Source organism: Phyllobates terribilis, unplaced genomic scaffold (genome assembly GCF_046119375.1).
Source record: "Phyllobates terribilis strain yellow unplaced genomic scaffold, ASM4611937v1 Scaffold_2__4_contigs__length_985480577, whole genome shotgun sequence".
In the NCBI taxonomy this organism is placed as follows: Eukaryota; Metazoa; Chordata; class Amphibia; order Anura; family Dendrobatidae; genus Phyllobates; species Phyllobates terribilis.
In genome coordinates, this window is record NW_027362762.1 from 853,981,521 (window position 1) to 853,993,616 (window position 12,096).

Genomic DNA, 12,096 nt, shown 5'->3' on the forward strand with positions numbered 1-12,096 from the left:
TCCCCGTTTTTTGGGGCATATGGTTTTCACCCCCAGTTTTGTACTTTCAGTAGGGGGGGCTCTTCGGGGGTTCCGGAGGAGGAACGATTTTCCTCATCTCTCGCTTCAGTATGGAGAGGGGTGCTGAAGAATCTGAATACTATGGGGAACCGATACAAACGTATGGCTGATAGGAGGAGAGTGTCTGGTCCGGACCTAAGTGTGAACGATCAGGTATGGTTGTCTACCAGGAATATTAAACTTAAGGTTCCCTCCTGGAAACTGGGTCCCAGGTTCATCGGGCCGTACAGAATCAGTTCTGTTATTAATCCGGTGGCATTCCGTCTTGACCTCCCCCCTACGTTTAAAATTCACAACGTGTTTCACAGATCATTGCTTAAGAGGTATGTGGCGCCGGTGGTACCGTCACCTTTACCTCCCCCTCCTGTGGTTGTCAATGGTAACTTGGAGTTCCAGGTATCGAGGGTCATTGATTCACGCTTTAATCGCCGGTCCCTTCAGTACTTGGTTCATTGGAAGGGGTATGGTCCTGAGGAGAGGATGTGGGTTCCTGCGTTGGATATTAACGCAGACCGATTAGTTCGGGCCTTCCACACGACTCACCCGGATAAACCTGGCCCTGAGGGTCCGGAGGCCCCTCGTAGAAGGGGGGGTACTGTCACGGGTGTGTTGCCACGAAGATCGTCACGAGTACACAGCCTGACTTCTCGCAGCTGACTTGTTGGTGCTTTGTGTTTTCTCGGCAGTGTAGGAGTTAATTCTCTCTCTCTCTGGGCTAGCTGAGGTCCAGCCTCGCCCAGCTGCAATCAATGCTTCTTTAGTGAGACTCCTTTATATTCCTGCAGGTCTGTTTGGGAGGTGTCGGTGAAAGCTTTTCATTCAGACTTACAGAGCGGATCGTGGTGTTTGGAGTTGCTAAGATAAGTGTATTTGGAAGTGTTTTTTCCCTTTCCTCGCTTTATCATTTATCTCCTTTCCCGTTGGTGTTCCCTCTGTTGTAGTTGTGTAGAAGTTGTATGCAAGGTGGTTTTGGTTTTTCCCTTGTACTGTCTCGTTCGTCTAAATACTGTGTGTGGGCATATTATTTCTGGTTCCCAATTGTTGTGATCGGGGTCCTTCTCAGGACTAGATTACTTAGGTGCAGGGATCCTCAGGAGGTAGGGGTTACGCTGGCGGCCTGGACCTCTGTACCTTTAACAGTACCTCCAGGTTAGGGATTAGTCAGGGCCCCAGCTTAGGGTCAGCTTAGGCCCCCTACCTCCAGTATTCTGTGACAGTGTGACAGTTTCCTAGCAGTTATTTTACCATGAAGGCCTGCTGCACAAAGTCTCCTCTTAATAGTTGTTGTAGAGATGTGTCTGCTGCTAGAACTCTGTGTGGCATTGACCTGGTCTCTAATCTGAGCTGCTGTTAACCTGCAATTTCTGAGGCTGGTGACTCGGATAAACTTATCCTCAGAAGCAGAGGTGACAATTGGTCTTCCTTTCCTGGGGCGGACCTCATGTGAGCCAGTTTCTTTGTAGCACTTGATGGTTTTTGCAACTGCACTTGGGGACACATTCAAAGTTTGCCCAATTTTTCAGACTGACTGACCTCCATTTCTTAAAGTAATAATGGCCACTCGTTTTTCTTTACTTAGCTGCTTTTTTCTTGCCATAAGACAAATTCTAACAGTCTATTCAGTAGTACTATCAGCTGTGTATCCACCTGACTTCTGCACAACACAACTGATGGTCCCAACCCCATTTATAAGGCAAGAAATCCCACTTATTAAACCTGACAGGGAACACCTGTGAAGTGAAAACCATTTCCGGTGACTACCTCTTGAAGCTCATCAAGAGAATGCCAAGAGTGTGCAAAGCAGTCATCAAAGCAAAAGGTGGCTACTTTGAAGAACCTAGAATATAAGACATATTTTCAGTTGTTTCACACTATTTTGTTATTTTGTTAATTCCACATGTGTTAATTCATAGTTTTGATGCCTTCAGTGTGAATGTACAATTTTCAAAGTCAAGAAAATACAGAAAAATCTTTAAATGAGAAGGTGTGACCAAACTTTTGGTCTGTACTGTATATAGTGCGAAATAGGTAGTGTAGGGACTCTAAAGCCTGCCAAATCAAACAAACAGTCCTTCTCAGGACTAATATCCATCCCAGATATTAGGCAGGCAGGCAGGCTGTATACGAGACGCAGCGGTTATACCTGCGTTACAGTCCTATGTGCTCCTGTTGGTCAAATTGCTAGACTTATCCCCGGTCTCAGGGGCCAGGAAAAATCCTCTTTTTTTCATCTAAATCCTGTATTTTTTTTTCCTCAGTCAGACTGTACAAATACACGTCTTATTAACCTTTTGGTATTTGCCCCCCCAAAAAAAAAAAATTGAGTGTCTCCCTGACTGTTCAGACACAAATATATCTGTTTAAAAGAGTCTGGTGTAGGCCAGAGAAATAGAACTGTGGTTTTGCAGTTCCACGGGTCAAATCTCTGTATTATCCTGCTTTTGGCATTTTTTGCCGTAAAAATAAACAGTAATAGTGTCTCCCTGACTGTTCAGACACCAATATATCAGTTTAAAAGAGTCTGGTGTAGGCCAGAGAAATAGAACTGTGGTTTTGCACTTCCACGGGTCAAATCTCTGTATTATCCTGCTTTTGGCATTTTTTGCCGTAAAAAAAAACTGTAATAGGGTCTCCCTGACTGTTCAGACACCAATATATCGTTTAAAAGAGTCTGGTGTAGGTCAGAGAAATAGAACTGTGGTTTTGCAGTTCCACGGGTCAAATCTCTTTATTATCCTGCTTTTGGCATTTTTTGCCGTAAAAAAAAACTGTAATAGGGTCTCCCTGACTGTTCAGACACCAATATATCGTTTAAAAGAGTCTGGTGTAGGCCAGAGAAATAGAACTGTGGTTTTGCAGTTCCACGGGTCAAATCTCTGTATTATCCTGCTTTTGGCATGTTTTCCGTAAAAAAAAACAGTAATAGTGTCTCCCTGACTGTTCAGACACAAATATATCTGTTTAAAAGAGTCTGGTGTAGGCCAGAGAAATAGAACTGTGGTTTTGCACTTCCACGGGTCAAATCTCTGTATTATCCTTCTTTTGGCATTTTTTGCCGTAAAAAAAAACTGTAATAGTGTCTCCCTGACTATTCAGACACAAATATATCTGTTTCAAAGAGTCTGGTGTAGGCCAGAGAAATAGAACTGTGGTTTTGCACTTCCACGGGTCAAATCTCTGCATTGTCCTGCTTTTGGCATTTTTTGCCGTAAAAAAAACTGTAACAGTGTCTCCCTGACTGTTCAGACACCAATATATCGTTTAAAAGAGTCTGGTGTAGGCCAGAGAAATAGAACTGTGGTTTTGCAGTTCCACAGGTCAAATCTCTGTATTATCCTGCTTTTGGCATTTTTTGCCGTAAAAAAAAACAGTTGGTGTCTCTCTGACTGTTCAGACACAAATATATCTGTTTAAAAGAGTCTAGTGTAGGCCAGAGAAATAGAACTGTGGTTTTGCAGTTCCACGGGTCAAATCTCTGTATTATCCTTCTTTTTGCATTTTTTGCCGTAAAAAAACACTAATAGTGTCTCCCTGACTGTTCAGACACCAATATATCTGTTTAAAAGAGTCTGGTGTAGGCCAGAGAAATAGAACTGTGGTTTTGCACTTCCACGGGTCAAATCTCTGTATTATCCTGCTTTTGGCATTTTTTGCCGTAAAAAAAAACTGTAATAGGGTCTTCCTGACTGTTCAGACACCAATATATCTGTTTAAAAGAGTCTGGTGTAGGCCAGAGAAATAGAACTGTGGTTTTGCAGTTCCACGGGTCAAATCTCTGTATTATCCTGCTTTTGGCATGTTTTCCGTAAAAAAAAACAGTAATAGTGTCTCCCTGACTGTTCAGACACAAATATATCTGTTTAAAAGAGTCTGGTGTAGGCCAGAGAAATAGAACTGTGGTTTTGCAGTTCCACGGGTCAAATCTCTGTATTATCCTGCTTTTGGCATTTTTTGCCGTAAAAAAAAACAGTAATAGTGTCTCCCTGACTGTTCAGACACCAATGTATCTGTTTAAAAGAGTCTGGTGTAGGCCAGAGAAATAGAACTGTGGTTTTGCACTTCCACGGGTCAAATCTCTGTCTTATCCTTCTTTTGGCATTTTTTCCATAAAAAAAACTGTAATAGTGTCTCCCTGACTGTCCAGACACCAATATATCTGTTTAAAAGAGTCTGGTGTAGACCAGAGACATAAAACTGTGGTTTTTCAGTTCCATGGGTCAAATCTCTGCATTATCCTTATTTTGGCATGTTTTCCGTAAAAAAAAAAACTGTAATAGTGTCTCCCGGACTGTTCAGACACCAATATATCTTTTTAAAAGAGTCTGGTGTAGGCCAGAGAAATAGAACTGTGGTTTTTCACTTCCACGGGTCAAATCTCTGTATTATCCTGCTTTTGGCATTTTTTCCATAAAAAAAACAGTAATAGTGTCTCCCTGACTGTTCAGACACCAATATATCTGTTTAAAAGGGTCTGGTGTAGGCCAGAGAAATAGAACTGTGGTTTTGCAGTTCCACGGGTCAAATTTCTGTATTATCCTGCTTTTGTTAATTTTTGCCATAAAAAAAAAAATGTAATAGAATCTCCCTGACTGTCAAGACACCAATATATCTGTTTAAAAGAGTCTGGTGTAGGCCAGAGAAATAGAACTGTGGTTTTGCAGTTCCATGGGTCAAATCTCTGTATTATCCTGCTTTTGGCATTTTTTGCTGTAAAAAAAAACTGTAATAGTGTCTCCCTGACTGTTCAGACACCAATGTATCTGTTTAAAAGAGTCTGGTGTAGGCCAGAGAAATAGAACTGTGGTTTTGCACTTCCACGGGTCAAATCTCTGTATTATCCTGCTTTTTGGCATTTTTTGTCGTAAAAAAAACAGTAATAGTGTCTCCCTGACTGTTCAGACACAAATATATCTGTTTCAAAGAGTCTGGTGTAGGCCAGAGAAATAGAACTGTGGTTTTGCACTTCCACGGGTCAAATCTCTGTATTATCTTGCTTTTGGCATTTTTTGCCGTAAAAAAAACTGTAATAGTGTCTCCCTGACTGTTCAGACACCAATATATCTGTTTAAAAGAGTCTGGTGTAGACCAGAGAAATAAAACTGTGGTTTTTCAGTTCCATGGGTCAAATCTCTGCATTATCCTTATTTTGGCATGTTTTCCGTAAAAAAAAAACTGTAATAGTGTCTCCCTGACTGTTCAGACACAAATATATCAGTTTAAAAGAGTCTGGTGTAGGCCAGAGAAATAGAACTGTGGTTTTGCAGTTCCACGGGTCAAATCTCTGTATTATCCTGCTTTTGGCATTTTTTGCCGTAAAAAAAAATTTAATAGTGTCTCCCGGACTGTTCAGACACCAATATATCTGTTTAAAAGAGTCTGGTGTAGGCCAGAGAAATAGAACTGTGGTTTTGCACTTCCATGGGTCAAATCTCTGTATTATCCTGCTTTTGGCATTTTTTCCATAAAAAAAACAGTAATAGTGTCTCCCTGACTGTTCAGACACCAATATATCTGTTTAAAAGGGTCTGGTGTAGGCCAGAGAAATAGAACTGTGGTTTTGCAATTCCACGGGTTAAATCTCTGTATTATCCTGCTTTTGGCATTTTTTCCGTTAAAAAAAACAGTAATAGTGTCTCCCTGACTGATCAGACACCAATATATCTGTTTAAAAGAGTCTGGTGTAGGCCAGAGAAATAGAACTGTGGTTTTCCTCTTCCACAGTTCTAATCTCCTTTTTATTACACTTTTTCCATTGATAGTGCGAGTGTAAGCTATTTTACTTCATTTACAATGGGCAAGGCGCGTGGCAAGGGACGTGGAACTGAATGTTCTGGTGATGGTGCGTGTAGAGGATGGGGCCTTAGCCAAGGTGAAAATGTGCCACAGCCTACAGCCACATCTTCTCGCTCCCAATTCATGACCGAATTACTAGAGAAGCACACTACAACACCAGTGTTGCGAACTGATCAATGTGAACAGGTTATTAATTGGATGGCAGATAATACTTCCAGTTACCTGGGCACCACCACCTCCGGTCTGTCTTTCACACGGTCAAGTTTTAGTAGCCGTGAGTCTCGACCGCATACTCCTCCTCCCCCCGATGCTCCTTCCTCCCACCATGCCGAGTGTCGTCAGACAGCAACTGATCCCACAATTGGACACTCTGAAGAGCTGTTCACTGGTCCATTTCCATATTTGTGCCCCTCGCCTGCTCCGCTTGAAGTGGTGGAAGAAGAGATCCCATGTAGCGATGCCCAAATATTTGAACAGCCACGGCCACAGGAAGTCGACGCTGGCAATTTGTCACAAGAGGTGGACGATGATGAGACACAATTGCCAGGAAGTGAGGAGGAGGATCGTGGTGTGCAAGTGGAAGAGGAGGAGGTGATGGATAATCTAGTAACTGACCCAACGTGGCAGGAGGACACTCAGAGCGAGGCCAGCAGCACACAGGGGGAGGGAGGCAGAGTACCCCAACAGGCAGGAAGAAGCAGTGTGGTGGCCGCACACAGAAGGTGGGCAACAGTTCCCCGTAACACCAACACGAGGGACGTTGCCAGAACAACTGGTAGGTCTTCCAGAGTCTGGAATATTTTTAAAGACTCTGGTGATAACACTAAAAAGGCCTTTTGTACCATCTGCCATGCCAGCATCAGCAGGGGTGACAAAACTACCACCAGCATGATCAGGCACATGTCAGCAAAGCACCCGACTTTGTGGGGCGAACCCCAGGGTCCACGACCAGTGTCAGCGGGTGTCACCACTGCTTCTTCCGCTGTTGTGCATGTAATAGAACCCCCTGTTGTGCGTGCAAGGCAATCCCCTGTCCATACTGCATGCAAAGATGCCCCTCCTCTCTGTCTTCACTTGTTATGGCAGTTTCTCAAGAAACAGCATCAACGTCCACGTCCCACCGCAGCGTTCAATTGTCCATATCCCAGAGCTTTGAACGAAAGTGCAAATTCGCAGCCAACGCCCAACAGGCCACAGTCCTAAATTCGCACATTTCACGACTGCTTGCGTTGGAAATGCTGCCTTTTAGGCTGGTGGAGACGGAATCCTTCCGCAACCTTATGGCGGTGGCCGTCCCTCGGTACTCGATCCCCAGCCGACACTATTTTGCCCGGTGTGCCATCCCTGCACTACACAAGCACGTGTCCCAAAACATCTGCCGTGCCCTCAGCAACGCAGTTACTGGGAGAGTCCACCTGACAACGGACACGTGGACAAGTGCTTTTGGCCAGGGATGGTACATCTCCCTGATGGCACACTGGGTAAACATAGTAGAAGCCGGGACCCAGTTGGACCTTGGGACGGAACACATCCTCCCCACACCGAGGATTGCGGGCCCTATGTCAGTCAGAGTTGCCCCCACAGTGTACAGCTCCTGCGCATCATCCTCCTCCTCCTCCTCATGTTCAGCCTCCATCTCAGATATCACCACATCAGTTACAAGCTGGAAGCACTGCAGTACTGCCTCAGCCAAGCGGCAACAGGCTGTGCTGAAACTCATAATCTTAGGTGATAAACCTCACACTGCTTGTGAGTTGTGGACAGCTGTGAAAGAGCAGGCAGATCTGTGGCTGAGACCGTTGAATCATCATCCAGGTATGGTCGTGTGTGACAATGGCCGTAACCTGGTGGCGGCTCTGAGGCGAGGTGAGATCACACACGTACCATGTCTGGCTCATGTGCTTAACCTCGTGGTTCAGCAGTTTCTTAAATCATACCCCGAGTTTCCAGATCTTCTTGTCAAAGTACGCCGCCTGTCAGCTCATTTTCGGAAGTCGGCTACAGCTTCCGCCGCCCTTGCTGTGTTGTAGCAGCTTTTGCACCTTTCGCCACACCGACTGGTGTGTGATGTCCCCACACGTTGGAACTCTACTCTCCACATGTTGCAAAGGATTTGTGAGCAGAAGAGAGCAGTTGTGGAGTACCAGCTGCAACAAGGCCATCGATATTCAGGTCAGACTCCACACATAAGACCTCAGGAGTGGACCTGGATGTCTGACATATGTACCATCCTGACAAACTTTGAGGAGTCCACCAAGATGGTGAGTGGCGATGACGCCATCATTAGCATCAGCATCCCACTTGTCTGTCTTTTGCAACGCTCTCTGCAGAGTATTAAAGAGGAGGCATTGCAGCCAGAGTATGATGAGATGGATCAAGAAGCCATAATGGGCGATTACACAGAGCCCAGCCTCATCTCATCCCAACATGCATTGGGGGACAATGAGGGAGAGGAGGAGGAGGAGAAGGAAGAACAGGAGCTGGTATCATGCGCTGTAGACGGTAGTACCTGTACAACTGTCATATAGTCGGTTCAGCGTGGGTGGCCTGAGGACAGGGGGGAAGAGGAGGAGGAGGAGGGGAGCATGGTCAGTTGTCATCTTGGTGAGGACATGGAAGTCTTGCCCATTACCAGTCTGGCACGCATGGCTGACTTTATGTTACGCTGCCTTAACCGTGACCCTCGCGTTGTCAAAATGTTGGGTGACAGTCATTACTGGTTGGTGACACTTTTAGACCCCCGCTAGAAGGAGAACTTTCACTCTCTTATTCCTGAGGTGGAGAGGTCTACAAAAATGTGGCAGTACCAGAAGGCCCTTGCTGCAGAACTGTTAAAAAAATTCCCATCTGAACACGCTAGCCGCAGAGGTCACAGTTCGTTGACCAACCAAGGCGTACAGGCGAGAAAGACGCAACTCCAATCCAGCAGAGGCAGGGGAACACTGTCAACATTCTGGGACAGTTTTCTGAGACCCGCCCAGCTTACAGGCCCTGAGGCGCGGGGTACTCTCACAAGGAGTGGAAAGTTTCAAAAGATGGTGAGGGAGTACCTTGCTGACCGTACCAGCGTCCTCCGTGATTCCTCTGTGCTTTTTAATTATTGGGTATCCAAGTGGACACTTGGAATGAACTTGCTCTGTACGCCTTGGAGGTCCTGGCCTGCCCTGCCGCTAGCATGTTATCGGAGCGTGTTTTTAGTGCCGCTGGGGGAATTATAACTGATTAGCGCACTCGCCTGTCAACTGACAATGCTGACAAGCTGACCCTTATCAAAATGAACAAGGGCTGGATTGGGCCAGACTTCTCATCACCACCAAATGACAGCAGAGTAACATAAAGTCAAATCCACTGTGTTATTTCGGGAGGTGTATTCCCATGCACCGCTTCACACCCACACATGGGTATACGCTTCCTCATTTTGGCTGTTTTTTGCTCTTCTCCTTATCCTCAGCCTTCACCACCACTATACCACCAGGGTGACTGTGGTCCTCGTTGCCAGCATTGCAAGTTCCTCCATCCTAATTTTTGGCAGCTTTTGCTTGGAAGGCATAGGCAAAGACTATGGGAGACCCATTCCCCAATAATGGGAATAATGCTTTTAATATGCTGTACTGCATGGCTCTTGTAAGGGGCATTAAAGTCGTCTTGTTAAGCTTCTGCGACCTCCACGTCTCTTCCAAGGGGCATTAAAAGCGTCTTGTTAAGCTACTGCAACCTCCACGTCTCTTCCAAGGGGCATTAAAACCATCTTGTTAAGTTACTGCGACCTCCACTTCTCTTCCAAGGGGCATTAAAACCATCTTGTTAAGCTACTGCGACCTCCACCACTTTTCCAAGGGGCATTGATATTGTCTTTTTATTCCACTGCGACCTCCACCATTCTTCCAAGGGGCATTAAACCCGTCTTGTTAAGCTACTGCGACCTCCACGTCTCATCCAAGGGGCATTAAAACCGTCTTGTTAAGATTCTGCGACCTCCACATCTCTTCCAAGGGGCATTAAAACCATCTTGTTAAGCTACTGCGACCTCCACGTCTCTTCCAAGGGGCATTGAAATGTTGTTTTTAATTAACTCTAACCTCCACGACTCTTCCAACGGGCATTGCATTTCCTCCTAATTTCAGTCAGCTTTTGCTTTTCAATGCATAGGCGAAAACTAAGGGAGACCCACTCCCCAATAATGGGTAGAAGGTTTTTAGTATGTTGTAATCCACGTCTGTTTCAAGGGGCATTGCAGTTCCTCATAATTTTTGGAAAGCCTTCCATTCACTGCTTAGGCCAACAGTGCACAGGAGACCCAGTTGCTATAAATGGAAAAAAAAGGTTTAGTTAAGGCCCTCTGACCTCCATGTCACTTCCAAGGGGCATTGGAGTGCCTCGAAATTTTTGGTAGGCATTGCACGCACTGTATGCCCTATAACTGTGTAGCCCTATAACTGTGTCCTTTTGGTACAGAAACATATCCTACAAGACATGTGTGGTTGACTGGCCTGATATTGATGTGAATGGTCCCTGTTCCTCCTGCTCTTTCTCCTTTGCCACCACCTCATCCATCATTCATCACCTGAAGCTTTGTTTTAACGGGAGTCATAGAACTGGGATAGTAGCAAGAAAACATCCAGCAATCCTCGGAGGAGGTAGGATATGCGCCAAAACGCTGACCACCTCAGGCCTAGCCGCTACTACATACATGCGCTTGCATTCCAAGGAAACAAAGCAGATGCTAACTTCTATCATCATCATCATGCTCCTCACCTTGGCACTCTCAACTCCCCTGATGGAGAAGCCAGGGCCCACCGGAGGAGTCTGGTTCTCTGGTGGGCTCGTCCAATGCTGCCCTAAAGCAGGCCAGGCTAAGAAAAGTGTGGGGGAAGTTAACAGGAGAAATAGGGGCGGCTGGGGACCGTTTATGGATACCCGGCCGCCCCCAGGCGGCTGGGGACCGTGTGTGGACACCCAGCCGCGGGGCAGCTGGGGACCGAGTATGGACACCCGGCCGCCCCCTGGAGACTGGGGATCGAGCGTGGACACCCGGCCGCCGGGCAGCTGGGGACTGAGTATGGATACCAGGCCGCTGACGCAGCCATGACATGGTGGCCGGCGTCTGCCTCTACATGCCTAAAAGGCCCAATTTCAAGTGCAAGCAAGCTAGCAGTATGGTATTGCAGCCTGGGGGGTGGGTGGGTGGCAGGCTGCATACTTGCGCTTGCATTGCAAGGAGTGGGGGAGGTACAATTGAACACTGCCCTGGGACAAGGACTTGCACGGGGATAGTTGCAAGTCTGCATCTTCTGATGCGGCAAGGATCACTTCTAATGGGCACACTTTTAGGCAGTGACCTGGGTTTCAGAGATGCTTCCAGGGGTCTTCCGCATGCTGTTCCCATGTCTTTTCAGCACTGTATGCATGTGTCACACAGCACATGGCAAGATAAGATTGTAAAATGTTAAAATGACATTTCCCGGTGAATGCATTTGTCACGGTTGAAAGCAATACAAAAGTGCAAAAACGCATAAAAAATAACTTTATTATTTATATAGTATTTTTGTTTTTGGTTATTTATTTTACCTTATACACAAGTCTTTACCCTGGAAAGGAAGTTCCTTAACATATTTCACAGGAAAACCGTTTCAGTTTCGTTTTTGAACGTTTTATTGTGAGCCCGTAAAAGTGGTTTAATACCTCTGACCACGTTGTTGACAGCAGTGACCTGGGGGTCAGAAATGCTTCCTGGGGCGATGCCCATGCTGTCCCCATGTCTTTTGAACACTGTCACTATCGTTTTGGGAACTTTTTAGGCTTTCTATAGACTGCCGGGGGTGCCGCCGCAAAAAGGCTCGGGTCTCCCATAGACTTACATTGGGCTCGTTGCTCGGGTCGAGCACCCGAGTATCACGGTGAGCTCGGCCCGAGCTTCGAGCACCCGAGCATTTTAGTGTTCACTCAACACTAATTAGGACTATTAAAGACCTGCGATAGTTGGAGATTTTGCATTGAGGCCCACAAACTTCAAGTTATGCCACTGCTTAAAGAGCAATATGCTTAGTGCATACAATCATTCTCACAAGAGACATCAACATGAACAGCACATGTTCATCATACAGCACAACTACCCTAGCCAAAGTCCTGATAAATACAGTAGTGAAAATTACTACTCTGAATTCTCCGATTTCCTCCCCTCATCAAACACGTCCCCCCACGTGTTTGATGAGGGGAGGGTGTGGGAGAATTCAGAGTAACGGC